This window comes from Ahaetulla prasina, chromosome 1 (assembly GCF_028640845.1).
Source record: "Ahaetulla prasina isolate Xishuangbanna chromosome 1, ASM2864084v1, whole genome shotgun sequence".
NCBI lineage: Eukaryota > Metazoa > Chordata > Lepidosauria > Squamata > Colubridae > Ahaetulla > Ahaetulla prasina.
The window spans coordinates 79,899,325-79,915,420 of record NC_080539.1 but is presented as its reverse complement, the minus strand read 5'-3'; positions in this window follow the sequence as shown (position 1 = coordinate 79,915,420).

Here is a 16,096-nt window from a genome sequence, read left to right as displayed (position 1 = left end):
TCATCTTGGTACCAATCTCTTCTTTTACTTCTCCTGTTCTATCCAGCCTGTTTGCAATCCTTGCACTTATATATCCATTGGATCACCTGTTTAGTTTTCCAGGGGTTGTATTTATGTTTATAGTAGACTATAGGATGGAGTGTGTCAGTAGGCTAGGTGTGTGTGGGAGCAAACTGTTACAAAATTATTTTGTATGAGGGGCTATGAAGGGGGTTTCTTATTAATCCTAGGACCAGCACAGATGCACTACATTACAGTCCCTGACACAATGAAACAGTTATTGGATAATTTGGTTTAGATTCAGCATGCAGATATAACAGGAATTTCTGAAAGACATACATGGAAGTGGTTTATATTTTCTTTTACAGGGTCCCTATGGAGCTTAATGAGAAAAAAAGAATAAAACAAATCAGAAAAGGATGTTATTCTAAAAATGCTGTCACATTTAGGCAAATAAAATGTTACCTGCTGGGAAATGATACTGATCAACTTTGTTGTAATATTTTTTTACAAAGCTCTTTTGAGATTTTACACATCAGCATTTTCCTAACTTAATTGATATGCATAGAGAATATAACACAGTGGTTATGAAATATATAAAACTAATGTTTACATTAACAGATGGCTCCCAGACTTTGAATTCCTGATAAATTCAGTTCACATTGATTTTTAAAGAACATTCAGATCACAAAGAGGACGTGTTTTATATTTCATTTTTGTGGAGACAATTGTGAGAGACTTTTCGGGAAACAGAGTAAGCCTGTGATATTTTTCTATGGTGGAAAAATACAAAATTAAATATAATATGTCAAACTAACTGTGAAATTCTGTCGCCTTTAGTATTGTAATAATAATAATAGTAATAATAGAATTTTTATTGGCCAAGTATGATTGGACACACAAGGAATTTGTCTTGGTGCATATGCTCTCAGTGTACATAAAAGAAAAGATACCTTCATCAAGGTACAACATTTACAACACAAATGATGGTCATAGGGTACAATTTAACACTTAATGATACAACACTTAATGATAATCATAGGGTACAAATAAGCAATCAGGAACAATCAATATCAATATAAATCATAAGGATTACCAGCAACAAAGTTACAGTCATACAGTCATAAGTGGAAAGAGTGGTGATGGGAACGATGAGAAGATTAATAGTAGTGCACATTTACTAAATAGTTTGACAATGTTGAGGGAATTATTTGTTTAGCAGAGTGATGGCCTTGGGGAAAAAACTGTTCTTGTGTCTAGTTGTTCTGGTGTGCAGTGCTCTATAGCATCGTTTTGAGGGCAGGAGTTGAAACAGTTTATGTCCAGGATGTGAGGGATCTGTAAATATTTTCACGGCCCTCTTCTTGATTCGTGCAGTATACAGGTCCTCAATGGAAGTTGATAGCAATTATTTTTTCTGCAGTTCTAATTATCCTATGAAGTCTGTGTCTTTCTTGTTGGGTTGCAGAACTGAACCAGACAGTTATAGAGGTGCAAATGACAGACTCATTAATTCCTCTGTAGAACTGGATCAGCAGCTCCTTGGGCAGTTTGAGCTTTCTGAGTTGGTGCACAAAGAACATTCTTTGTTGTCCTTTTTTTATGATGTTTTTGATGTTAGCTGTCCATTTTAGATCTTGCGATATGATAGAACCTAGAAATTTGAAGGTTTCTACTATTGATATTGTGTTGTCTAGTATTGTGAGAGGTGGAAGTATGGAAGGGTTTCTCCTGAAGTCTACCACCATTTCTATGGTTTTGAGTGTGTTCAGTTCCAGATTGTTTCGGTCGCACCACAAGGCTAGTCGTTCGACCTCTCGTCTATATGCAGATTCGTCATTGTCTCGAATGAGACCAATCACTGTTGTGTTATCTGCGAATTTGAGTAGTTTAGCAGATGGATCATTGGAGATGCAGTCATTGGTATACAGAGAGAAGAGAAGTGGGGAGAGCACACAGCCTTGGGGGCCCCCTGTGCTAATTGTACAGGTATCTGATGTGATCCTGCTTAGCTTCACCTGCTGCTTCCTGTTTGTTAGGAAGCTTGTGCTCCACTTACAAGTCTGTTCAGGTACCTGTAGCTGGTTTAGCTTAGTTAGAAGAGTGTCTGGAATGATGGTATTGAATGCTGAACTAAAGTCTACAGAGAGGACCCTTACATAGGTCTTTGGAGATTCAAGATGTTGTAAGATGTAGTGCAAAGCCATATTAACAGCATCATCTGTTGATCTATATGCTCGGTATGCAAATTGCAAGGGGTCTAACAGCGGATCCAGGATGGCTTTCAAGTAGGAAAGCACTAGCCTTTCAAAGGTTTTCATGACTACAGATGTTAAAGCAACTGGTCTGTAGTCATTCAGTTCCTTGATGGTGGGCATCTTCGGCACTGGGATGATGGTAGAGCATTTGAAGCAAGAAGGAACATAGCACATCTCTAGTGATTTACTGAAGATATGGGTGAAGATGGGGGCCAATTGGTCAGCACAGACTTTTAAGCAAGAAGGAGTTATCTTGTCTGGGCCTGGAGCTTTTCCTGGCTTTTGTCTGTGAAATAATTCCTGCACTTCCTTTTCTGTGATCACTAGGGGTTGTGAACCCAATGGGATGGGGTCAGTTGTAGGAGGCTTGGCTGTTGTTGAAGTGTCTGAGATGGGGGTTGTGGAGATAGGTGGCTGTAGTTTCCTTTCAAACCTGCAGTAAAATTCATTCAGGTCATCTGCCAGATGTTGATTACCTTCAGCCTGGGAAGGAGGTTTGCCATAGCCGGTAATATTTTTAAGAGTTGTCTACTCTTAAGAGTTGTCTATGTATTGAGTATTGAGCAAGTATTGCCATGAGATCAGTGTTTTTCTTTAGGTGATGCCTATGGTTTAGCAAAGGATTCCTTGAACAATCCACTCATTTTAAAACACTTTTCTTGACATGTTACTCCTTGTGGAATGTGCTGTCCTGTTTCTTTTTCATCATGCATGTCATGGTACATGTGAACGGTTTTCTGCCTCTGCTTGGGTATTTTCTGAATGACTTCATCCAAATGGCAATGTAAACAAAACTCTGCTGTGTATAACCTATGATTAGAATAAATGATCCAGAATTATGTCTTAACGTGTGCAATTGCAAACTTAGATTGCACCCAGCATTATGCAAACAGACTTCCATTAATGCCAGTAGACAGTTTCTTGTCCTTCCCTTTCTACACCTTGTATTTGCTGCACACATTCCAAGCTACTCACCATCTGCAGATGGTTTGGAGTATAGAAAACTTCCAAACTTTCTGAAGTGGAACCATAGCGCCTGGAGAAGAGAAATTATGGTTTTTTTATTATACCTAGATTCAATGGTGTCCCATGTCAATGTCCAGAACAAACTCATATTTCTTTCTGGAATGTTGCCAAACCCATTCACAGAGCTATTTCAATCCTGGATTTCTGGTCTAGTTTTTTGTTGCAACAGAAATTTGTCCTTTTCCTGGAATAAATTGAAAATCTGATAAAGGTAGATACAGATTTTGATTCATTTACATTGTTTTGATTTTGTTTCTATATATGCAATGCAATTAGCAGGCTGATTCTGTTGTTGTTATTATGTGCTCTGGATTGTATCCATTCACATTTCAATCAAGGCTTTCCTCTTCCTTCTGACATGATTTCATTATTCTAAACAAAAATAATGGATAATCACATGTTAAGTTTTCTCAGTGATGCTCTGTTTGTCATTCTGACAGTTGGATAAATAGCATCTCTAGAATAATCGTCACCTTGCACTTTTCAGATAATAAATGTGCATATTTACATAGCAAACCCTTTCCAACACTAATTGCCGGTCTTGTAATTAAGGATGATGGCATGATGTAACTAGAAAGGGGAGGGGGGATTCTTTGCTTTGGAAAGATAATTTTTTTTTTAATAAGCCCCTATGAGAATTAAAATCAGATATACATTTTTGCTCAGCACAGATGCATTTTATTTATGATTGTTAACTGTGATCTGCCTGTGACAATGTATAGAAGAGGAAGCTAAACTGTATGACTGTAACTTTGTTACTTGTATCCTTACGATTTATATTGATATTGATTGTTTCCTGATTGCCTATTTGTAGCCTATGACTATCATTAAGTGTTGTATCATTAAGTGTTAAATTTGTACCCTATGACTATCATTAAGTGTTGTAAGTGTTATACCTTGATGAAGGTATCTTTTCTTTTATGTACACTGAGAGCGTATGCACCAAGACAAATTCCTTGTGTGTCCAATCATACTTGGCCAATAAAAAAATTCTATTCTATTCTAAACATGTTAGCTTTTTGGGGGGAAAAAACATAGACCTAGTTATCTCAGGAGGTGTTTGAAAGCAGGGGTCTCCAACCTTGGCAACTTTAAGACTTGTGGACTTCAACTCCCTGGGAGTTGAAGTCCACAAGTCTTAAAGTTGCCAAGGTTGGAGACCCCTGTTTTAAAGGCTAACCAATTTATTGTGGCATAAACCAGGTCCCTTCCCAAAGTCACATTTGCAAGAAGGATTTACAGCTAAATGAAATGTCAGCCAGATGCTCTGCAGCTGTGTGGAATGTCAGGAAGATATGTTCTTTAAACTTTGTCCAAAGTGTGCCCAGTGGGCAAATGGATCACTAAAGCTGTTAACTAACCTGCCTCAGAAGACTTCAGAGAAGCTGACAGTTCCTGACTGGCATGCAGTGCTTAACACAGAGATGGGAACAGTTAACTGGCAACAGGACTGAAATACTAATTGATGCATCTGGGAGACCAAGCCAGTGTGAGCTCACTGCAAACCTGAACTTTGAAGATAGCCAACACTTCAGCAAAAAATCCCTATAGCAATCGTTATGAGCAGCATGGTTGAACACATCCGTCTCTGCCAACTTAAGGCTCTCTTAGACTGAGATGTGAAAAAACAGCTCATGAACTCTTCAGAGTTATTTTTAAAAAAAATAATAATAATCACATTAAAATGCTGAAGCTATTTTTCTCTCCCCCCCCCTCCTTTTCCCTCCCAAACATTTGCCTTCTGCAAATGAATGCCAAAAAATGATGCATACTGAAATCAAAGGAAGCAGAAGAACTTCTGTTCATTTATGGCAATTTTCTTACCTTACTTATTGTATTTTTTTATATAAAGGAATGTTTTGGCATTTTAATAGTTCTGTAGTTTGGCTGCAATTTTTGTATTTTTCAGAGGTTTCATGGCAACAAGCATTTGCAAGCTTGGTACTTGGGAGATAACAGGTTTTGAAAAGAAAACACTGCCAGATCTGGCTGTAGAAATCTGTAGGGTGGCAAAGAAATACTGCCCTCCATACCTCGTTCAGATTTCTGAAGCCTTAGTCTGATAGTCCCGATTAAAAATCCGTATCCACATTTGGTGAGAAAAGCATGAGCTCTTCTTGATGCTGAATGATGGTTGAAATGAGGGGTCCTTGGTGCTCTCTGACCTTGGTTGTTTTCCTGCAGATGTTTCATCTAGGTAAGTGCTGGGGGCACTGATGATCCTACCTAGTTAGGGTAATAACTACCATTCCTGTCCTATTGTTTCCTTTCATTATATCCAATTAATATAGTTATTACATACTTATACTTATATATATGCTTTTATATTGTATAGTTATTTCATGCTTATGCTTATATATACTGTGTGACAAAATAAATAAATAAAATAAATAATGAAATAATGAAATACCTGCAAGAAAACAATTAAGCTCAGAGAGCACCAAGTATCCCACATAGGAAGACGGTAGGGAAAATGGCCTAATTAATGCTGCACTCCACTTGAAAGATGCTCTGACAGATGCTTGCTTTTTACATTCCAGATCCCTAGGGCAGGAAAGGCTGGGGATGGGTGATTTTGAGTCAAATAAATGTGTTTATATGGATCACTTCATGTAAAGAAACTGTCTGGTTATCTCTGGTATCAGAGCAAGGCCTTGGCAAAAACATGATTTGGACTGTGCTTATTAGTCAGAAGTGGGTTTCGGCAGGTTGTGACCAGTTCTGGAGAACTGGTAGCGGAAATTCTGAGTAGTTCAGAGAACCAGTAGTAAAAATTCTGACTGGCCCCACCCCCATCTATTCTCTGCCTCCCGAGTCCCAGCTGATCGGGAAGAAATGGAGATTTTACAGTATCCTTCCCCTGCCACCCCCACCAAGCCATGCCCATGAAGCCATGCCACGCCCATCAAGCCACACCCACAGAACCGGTAGCAGAAAAATTTGAAACCCACCACTGCTATTAGTATATAGAAAAGTATACCTGATGGATTTAGGATTGCAATCTATTCGTGTAGGAAAAATCTTGTGGGGAAAAGTTGAGATAACCCTCCTGTTGGAATCCTCATTCCCAGTTCATTCACTGGGCTCCATAGTTTGAAAAAATATGAAGAACAGAACCAAGCATACTGAATATTTAAAGACCAATGCTTAAAGCCTAAATGCCAAATCAGTTTTATTATGGAAGTGCCATGCTATGCCTGCATATGAGTTTCCTCTCTTCAGTTTGGGGAAAAAGAAGAAGGAGGAAGAACACAGTCTATTCTTTCTGTTGACAGCAGGCTGCAGCTTTGAGTGTTGAGGTTCCCAATAAGTCGATAAATGGTTAACTGGAAAGAGATGCTGGTTTCAGCAAAAAACCCCAACCCCATTGTTAAATACAGAAATGTGACTGCAGGATGCTGCAAACAGCTGTAAATGTGGGCTGATTATGGGTGGGTATTAGAATTCTGAATGTGAATTATTTATTTATTTAGCATATGGTATACAATTTCAGGGAAATCTATATATGCTGGATACCAATGCAGCCCCAAGCAAGTTCATCATCATCATCATCATCATCATCATCATCATCATCATCATCATCATTATTATTATTATTATTATTATTATTATTATTATTATTATTTTAATTTTTATACCGCTCTTCTCCCGAAGTACTCAGGGCGATTAACAGCCAGATAAAATAACAATCACATACAACACAATAAAACCAGAATTAAAAAATGTATTCAATTTAGCCTATAATTAAATATAAAATACATAACATCGTAAAACACCAATTAAAATCCTATTAAAACCTATTTTATGCCAGTCCTGCACGGAAGAATAAATACGTCTTCAGCTCGTGGCGAAAGGTCCAGAGGTCAGGAAGTTGATGAAGTCCTGGAGGAAGCTCATTCCAGAGGGTAGATGCCCCCACAGAGAAGGCTCTCCCCCTGGGGGTCGCCAGCCAACATTGTTTGGCTGACGGCACCCTGAGGAGACCCTCTCTGTGGGAGCGCACCGGTCGGTGGGAGGAAAGTGGTAGCAGAAGGCGGTCCCGTAAATATCCCGGTCCTAAGCCATGGAGCACTTTAAAGGTGGTAACCAATTCCTTGAAGTACACCCGGAAGACCACAGGCAGCCAGTGCAGCTTGCGCAGGATAGGTGTTATATGAGAGCCACGAGTGGCTCCTCTATCACCCGCGCAGCTGCATTCTGAACCAACTGGAGCCTCTGGGTGCTCTTCAAGGGAAGCCCCATGTAGAGAGCATTGCAGTAGTCCAGGCGAGAAGTGACGAGGGCATGAGTGACTGTGCATAGGGAATCCCGGTCTAGAAAGGGGCGCAATTGGCGGACCAGGCGTACTGGTAGAAAGTTCTCCTGGAGACGGTCATCAGGCGTTCTTCAAAGGACAACTGCCCATCCAGGAGAACGCCTAAATTGCGCACCCTCTGCATTGGGGCCAATGACTCGCCCCCAACAGTCAGCAGCGGTTGCAGCTGACTGTACCAGGATGCCGGCATCCACAGCCACTCAGTCTTGGAGGGCTTGAGCTTGAGCCTGTTTCTCCCCATCCAGACCCGCACGGCCTCCAGGCACTGAGACAACACTTCGACAGCTTCATTGGGGTGGTCAGGGGTGGAAATGTACAGCTGAGTATCATCAGCGTACAGTTGGTATCTCACCCCAAAACGACTGATGACCTCACCCAGCGGCTTCATATAGATGTTGAACAGGAGAGGCAAGAGAACCGACCCCTGCGGCACCCCACACATGAGGCGCCTAGCGGTCGATCTCTGCACCCCTGCCAACACCGTCTGCAATCGGTCGGAGAGATAGGATGAGAACCACCGAAAAATGGTGCCCCCCACTCCCAAACTCCCCAACTGACGCAGCAGGATACCATGGTCGATGGTATCAAAAGCCGCTGAGAGATCTAAGAGGACCAGGGCAGAGGAATAACCCCTGTCCCGAGCCCTCCAGAGGTCATCCACCAAAGCGACCAAAGCCGTCTCCGTGCTGTACCCGGGCCGAAAACCAGACTGGAATGGGTCTAGATAGACAGATTCATCCAGGTACTGGGGTAACTGACGTGCCACCACACTCTCAACAACCTTCGCTACAAAGCGAAGGTTGGAGACTGGACGATAGTTTCCTAAAACAGCTGGGTCCAGGGAGGGCTTCTTGAGGAGGGGCCTCACCACCGCCTCACCACTGCCTCACCACCGCCTCATACTGATTTTGGTACTTATGTGCCTATCCTTGGTGCATCACACTGCAGTGGGCGAACCAGCTTTACACCGATTAAGTAGCGGCGCTCAGGTTGCTGGCTTTTCAGGCTCCTTCACTGGTCTCGCCTCATCTCGCGTCATGTCGTGATGCCTCATGTGTGGCCAGGTCCAGCACTGGCTACCACTGTCCTCACACACAAACGCAGCTAGGTTTTTCCCACAGAAGTGGCACACGCTTATCTATTTTCAATATTGCATGGTTTTGAATTGCTGTGGGTGGGGGGTGGCAAGAGCTAAGGATCGAGCGATGGGAACTCACTCTTATCTCACAGAGCTGGGCTCAAGCCATTTCTGTCCGGCAGACTGGCGTAGTGTCAGTAAAACTGATGCTTATTGTAGTCTAGCAACAGCAAGGTCTGTTGTAACTTTGAACAGTCACTAAATGAGCAGTCATAAGTTGAAGACTACATGTACAAATAATGGGTCAGAGACCATGTCTTGAATTTTGAAAGTTACAATTATAAAGATTTAACAAGAATATTTTTCTTAGTGAGTATTGTCAACCTCTGACTGCTTTCTGGAATCTGCTGCGGTGGTTATGGAAATCTCATTGGCTCCAGAATGTGATTTCCTCTGAACTGTATTAGATACCTAATATTACATCTCTTAAGCATATGTGAAAATTATTTCTTTGTCCATGACTGATTATATTGGGAGGCTTTTGAATTGTTTTTCTGTAAAATTAGGGCTAAACCTCATGGCCTCACAACCCAAGTTTTTTCCCTAGAAAATAAGAAGTGATAAGAAGGTGTGTTGAGTGCATGGGTGTGTTGAGCCCAGTGGATTTACACCCTTTTCCCTAGAACATCTCTCTCTTCCTATTTTAATAATTGTTGAGGATAACTAACCAGTCATAATGCATTTTTAAATACATCAGTTTTATATAAGTGCCTAGCCCCAAGTAGATGTATTAAACTTCAAACCAGCAGAAACAATTCCATATTTTTGCAGCAGTCATATGCTGCCATTATTGAAGTGAAATTAAAATTTTATTTATTTTGTCAATCATATATAAGATAACAGGTAAAAGTATAAACATAATTTGGATACATGAAAAGAGTAAGTAAAAAAGGAATATTAGGACAGGGATGGTAGGCACACAGGTGCACTTATGCACGCCCCTTACAAAGCTTTCAAAAGCTGACAAAGCTGACTATTCAAAATCACCTTTTTTCCCTTTTGTTCTACATTCTTTTATCCTGGAATATCAAAATATGTTAGTTGTATGCTTTGCAATTAAAGCTATAGCTATAGCACCTAAAAAGGGGCCCCAAGCACACTATAAAATCCAAAGTTTAAAACAATGTTCTGTAGTTGTTCCATTGGCTCAGGAAAGAACGCCTTGTCTTATTGTCTGTGAGTCAGCCTGTCACTGGAAGTTCAAACAAATGAGCAGAAAAGAAGAAAGTGACACATTTATCTAATGCTGCTGCATTTGATCTTGGAAAGATTAAAGCTGGTGTTGTATACATGCTTACTTCAAAATAGATTTTACTGAGCTGGGCTGATTTGTTTTTGCAAACTTGTGCAATAAGATAGCACTATACAGTATGACAGCAAAGGCCAAGTCCCTTATTTCCTTTGTGATTTCCCATCAATCGTCTTTGGGTTCATGAATATAGGTAAACATGACTTGAAAAAAAAAATCATTCTTACGGGGTTAATTGCTTGAAGCATTTTTAGCAGATGGGTTATTTTTTACAAAAGAGAAACAAAGAAAAAGGAAGGCTCCATCGATTTGATGGCAATTACTTTATGTGTAAACATGGAGGAAACCAAAGAATGCTAAATTCTACAGAAACATAGATGGAATTTATTAAAATCCAGCTGTATAGAGTGGGTGATTAAGATATCTCAGCTAACTTTTTGGAGAAAATTGTAAAACTACAATTTGAAGGAATACTTGTCAAGAGCTCAATAAAAAACATAAACCAATCACAATCTTTTCCATAATTTCATTCTCCTTCTACTGCCTTTCCATGTTTCTCTTATGAGATTTATTTCTTCAGATCCTCCAAATCTGCATGTGTGCATGTGTTTATTACTTCCATTTTGGATAAAATTGTGTGGGAGGTCCCCAGTTGAATTTTTTATTAATGGGAAAGAAGGCCACATAGTAAGGAGACTGCGTGGTTTTGTTGAATAGTATTGCTAAGCATTGGCTATACTGGTGAGATTACTGGGCGTTGAAATTCTCTTTTTTACTTCTGTATCACAGAGGTAAAAGATCAGAAATACAAATTTTAAGTTAAATGATTTCTAGAAGATGGGAACCATTTTTTTTTATTTATTGGATTTTTTGTCACGAGCACTTCATTTATAGAAAATAAAATGAATGCATGATACCAATATTAGGAAGCTGGATGGAACAGCTGCAAGTCATTTGAAAATGTAATCAACTTCACCACTGTGAAGAAGAGGCCCCAGAAGTGCTACGAACATGCAGTAGCAACAAAAGGCCTCATTTCTATTGCACAGAAAAAGGAAAGAATTTAAAAACCAAGCAGCAGTCCTGGCTTCTTTCCTGTCAAGGAGATGTTTTGAATCCATTTTTATTGTGCTATGTTCTTGTACAGTATGGGGGCGTGATGGATCAGCGGTTAAAGACACTGAGCTTGTCAGCTGGAGAGCTGACAGACTGGGTTCAAGACCTGAGCTCCACGTAACAGGGTGAGCTCCCATTACTTGCTCTAGCTCCTGCCCACCTAGCAGTTGAAAAGCATGCAAATACAAGTAAATTAATAAGTACCACTTCAATGGGAAGGCAACAGTGTTCCATGAGCCTTTGACTTATAGCCATACTGGCCATATGACCACAGAAAATAACTTTGGACAATGCTGGCTTCCTCGGTTAAGAAACGGAAATGAGCACCGTACCCTAGAATCATTCACAACTGACAGGGAAACCTTTACTTTTTATTATTAACTTTTATTCATTAAATATGAAACTTAGTCAACTGAACATTTAAAAATGTGTCACAAATATGATTGACTGGTGCGATAGGTTGCTGCCAGCATCCTAGGTATCAACCAAGTATCTTCTTAAAATATATGATGTTCCGATTAGCACAGTTTTTTGCAGTTCTGCTGATGTTATTGCAGGAAGCTGCAATTTCTTGATGCAATTTCAAGAAATTATTCATTAATTTTGTCATCTCTTTTTATTGTTCTAATCATCATCAAATAAATTTAGGTCTGTAAAGAAAGATGAAACTGACCAAATTGTGTCAATTTCGCTTCCCATTTTGCCTTGCTACTTTTGAGGGGTTGAGATCTCCTTCAAGATCTGGGCTCCCTTTGTAGCTGTCTGACTGAGCTAATCATGGTCTCAACCTATCTTATCCGGTTGTTGCTATGGGCATAAAATGGAGGCCCCTATGTAAGTCAATTTGTACTTCTGGATTAAAAAAAAAGAGAGAGAAATATAAATCAGTAACAAAAACAATTCTTCCATCAATTTTACTTTTTTCCCAGTGCTCTCATCCTTGCTGGTGTATTTTGTAGCACAAAACACTATGCCTTTCAACAGTACCTCTACACCAGAGGTCTCCAACCTTGGTCCCTTTAAGACTTGTGGACTTCAACTCTTCAGCTTTGCTTTGCTGAGGGACTCTGGGAGTTAAAGTCCACAAGTCTTAAAGGGACCAAGGTTGGAGACCCCTGCTCTACACAGTTTCTGATGAGATTCAGCTATAATTCTGCAAGATGTTGGCAATGACAGAGAAGACATTGGGATATACCGAAACATGTTGCTTTTATTTCTGTGAAATAAAAAGTTAGTCGGCTTAGCCTGAAAATTTGCACCTGAAAATAAAACAAAGGCTCAAACATGCTATGAGAAATACATTCTGGGTAATATCAGGAATTTTATATAACAAAATTATGAGAAAAACTAATAACAATTGCATTAAAAAGTAATATTGACACAGCTTTAAATTAATGCAATATACAATAATTTCATTAGTGTTATATAATTGACAACTTGGTATGCATTATAAATATAACTTATAATTAGCATTATAAATATAACATGAAGTTTCTTTCAAACACGAATTCTAATTTTATGGAGACTTTAATGATTTTTAAATATTAAATACAATAAAAAGAGATTTCTACATCAATCCATCCCTTTGGTATTCCCATTTAGGTTCAAACAAATAATCAAGTATTTTATCTTTGGTTACATTTAGTAACATTGTAAATCAGTTTTCCCAATGTGATTTCCCCCAGAGAAGTTGAATTATCTCTCTCTTCAGTCCTAACCCATTTAGATTGTGCTGGAGATTTCTTTATTTATTTGTCCAATTTATTGGCCGCCCATCTTCCCACAGGGTAATGTTGGGCAGTTTACAATATTAAATGAGATGGTAGGAGTTCTCCAAGAAGAGCTTCAAAATTCTGCGCTAAACAATGGCCCACTTCACAGCCAGTCATTGCGCCTAAGCCTGATGTTCAGTGACAGAAAACCCAAATTAATGGTCAACCAAAACAATAGTTTGGATCCTAGGGAATGTCTTTAAATGCTTAATATTTTCAAGAGTTCCTCACCATAGAAAGCCTACATTGATTTGGGATTATCTTTTTGCAACAGTGAAATAAAAATAATTTTAGCAAATGTTCTAGTATGCATTTCAGTTTAATGTTCATCGTATTGTTTAGTATGTACTGTTTACAATGCCAAGAGAAATAGCTACCATGGCCTGCATAAATGACAACACTGAAGAATATTATGTAAACTAGCGGTCCTCGAATATATAGTTCCCCTCATAGATTTAGACTACAACTCAGACAGACCAGCCTTGCAGAATCTGAATCCTAATATATCTGTAGGGCACAAATTTAGGGAACGCTGGCTTTATTCATTTCCTTTTTTTAAGACAAAACGGACTTCCACCAGCATATCTCAAAAGAAAAAAAAAGAATTGCACTGTATTTGGAGTTATTCTACAAATCCCATATTTTTATAATTACCCTTATGATTCTGCCAAAACTAATTTATTCAAAGCCCTATTGAATTATGCAAGTGTCTCCAGGATTTGCTAAGGCATCTAACTCCATATGTACATGATGTAACGAACACATACTAATTACTGACTCACGTATAACCAAGCCCACTAGCTACTGAAATGGGCTTCCTATTACATTGTCTCCCATCTGCCTCTAAAGTGTTGTAACTTCTAGATCTTGTAATGGATTGACGTTAACTACTGTAATTATTATGTTCTTAACATCACACGTTGCTTGGTTGCTTGTATTTTATGCAGACAACAGAACAATTATGGAATCATGCAATATATAATTTTTTTAAAAAAACGAGGAGTATAAAACATTGAATATTCTTGTAATAAAGCAGTTATGGTGCATAGGCATTCGTCAAAGTCATATCATAAAACTGAATTACATAAGCATGCAGTAATTGCCCTGTGTTCAGCCTTTGGAAATTAAAGCGCATTGCTCAAATACAAGGTAGATATAGTTTGTAGCAACTTGTTTTTGCAAATTACATTTCCCACAAGTGCACTAGAAAACACAAGACCATAGCAGGTCTAAGCAATGCAAGGAACTCTTGTTTGGGAAATTGGTAAGGCTTATCTCAAGTAATTGAAGTACTGAAGCACAGTTGTCCTTTTCCTCTGATAAACAGTTCACATAAAAGAAATGTCAATCTAGGGATATGGGTAAATTATTTGTTTTTCATATTTTTCCCTCTATGAGAATTCCTGTAACACTCTAGTCCAGGGGTGTCAAACTCGCGGTGTCATGTGACGTATCAGAACTATTTCCCCTTCCCTGGTGTGACCAGCACGTGATGCATCCGGTCCAAGGCCCATGAGTTTGACAGTCCTGCTCTAGACTATTTTACTAGACTATTTTATAGTCCTGCTCTAGACTATTTTACCATGTGAGTTTAAGAGTTTAGACCTCTCTACTCTTTGATAACAGAAATTATCACACAAACATACGGTTCTGTTCCTGCCACTTCTAAATTCTGTTTCTGTTGTTTTCAAAATAGTGATTCTGACCACTGCAAAAAGTGGATTTATTTGTCTCTAAAAAGATGCCATGAGGATTTCCTAACTGTCCTGGGTTATAAAGTTCAAAACCCTAAGCAAGGGGTCCCTCAGCATTATTTTCTAATTTAGCACCCCATTGAAACACCCCATGTTGATAGTGGAATCCGTTATTTATTGGATAATAAACAAAATGCAACATCATATTAAGGTATTCTTTAAATCCCATGTTAATATGGTAATTATTCAACTATGAAAGGTATCTTTTACTGAGGTAGGATTGATATTAAAATTTATAACAGTAAATGAATATGCAAAAATGATCCAGATTATCACAAATAATAATCTGCCTGACTATGTAACTGTCGTATTAACATATGTATCTTTTATGGCCAAAGGAATGGAGGTGTTAAAAAAGAAAGGAACAAAATCACACAGTTGTAAACTTACAACATGGACCATTTTGGGGGAGTTGGTTTGATCACATTAATCAAAACATAATTTTCTGGCCTTTTCTTTTTCTTTAATTATGATAATGAATGTTGAAGTTATGAAAGAGTAGATGTGTGTTCACCACATTGAGTTATTTATAAAAATAATAATGGCAGGCTATAATAGATAGATAGATAGATAGATAGATAGATAGATAGATAGATAGATAGATAGATAGATAGAGTAAGTAAGTAAGTAAGTTTTATATAATAAAGTCAAATGTTAAAAGTTCAAAATAAGTCCAATATAAATAATACACAAGGCTTAAGTGTGTGATTAGGTTTTGAATGAAATAAGTTAAAAGTTGTATATAAAATATTCGGAAAAGTGCCCTTTACAAAGATGATATTTTCATGACAGGGGTTAAAGAAAAGTTATTAAAAGGATAAAAAGGGATGAAATGGAACATTATTTTATGAAGTTTAGATCAAGAATTTTGTCAAATTAAAGTGATGAATTACTGTTTCATAAGTCTGAGGTGGAGAAATCAATGCAATTAATTGTATAATATTTCAAGGAGTTTTTAATCTGAGTACATTTGAGTTGATTAAAAAGTCATGTACTGTATTTATTAAAATTATCTTTATATTGTCTATATAAAAGAACTAAGGAGAACAATTCTTAACTGGACTTCGCATAGTTTAGCTTGGTCCTTCTGTATATATTCACAATAGTTCTTAGCTAAAGTTATCTTATAAATATGGTTTATTTTCAGTGCAGTCTCCTGCATGGGTATTGACATAACAGTTTCCTCAATATATACTTGCCAAAGCAAAAACCAAACAATTCATACCTAAATCAATGACTTATGGACTTATGATATGGAGCAGCATGTATGATTACTATATATTTACCTGAAGGCTCTTAATATTTTTTTCTTGGCTAATCATAAAAATAGACTATGAAGATGTGAGGTTCATTTGTAAAACAATTTTTCATGAGGTTATTAGTTTATAGCCATGCCTCAGGAAAGAAATGCTTTTCTAAAGGCCAGAATAGAAAAAAATGCTCATCATGATAATGTTTTAAACTTTTA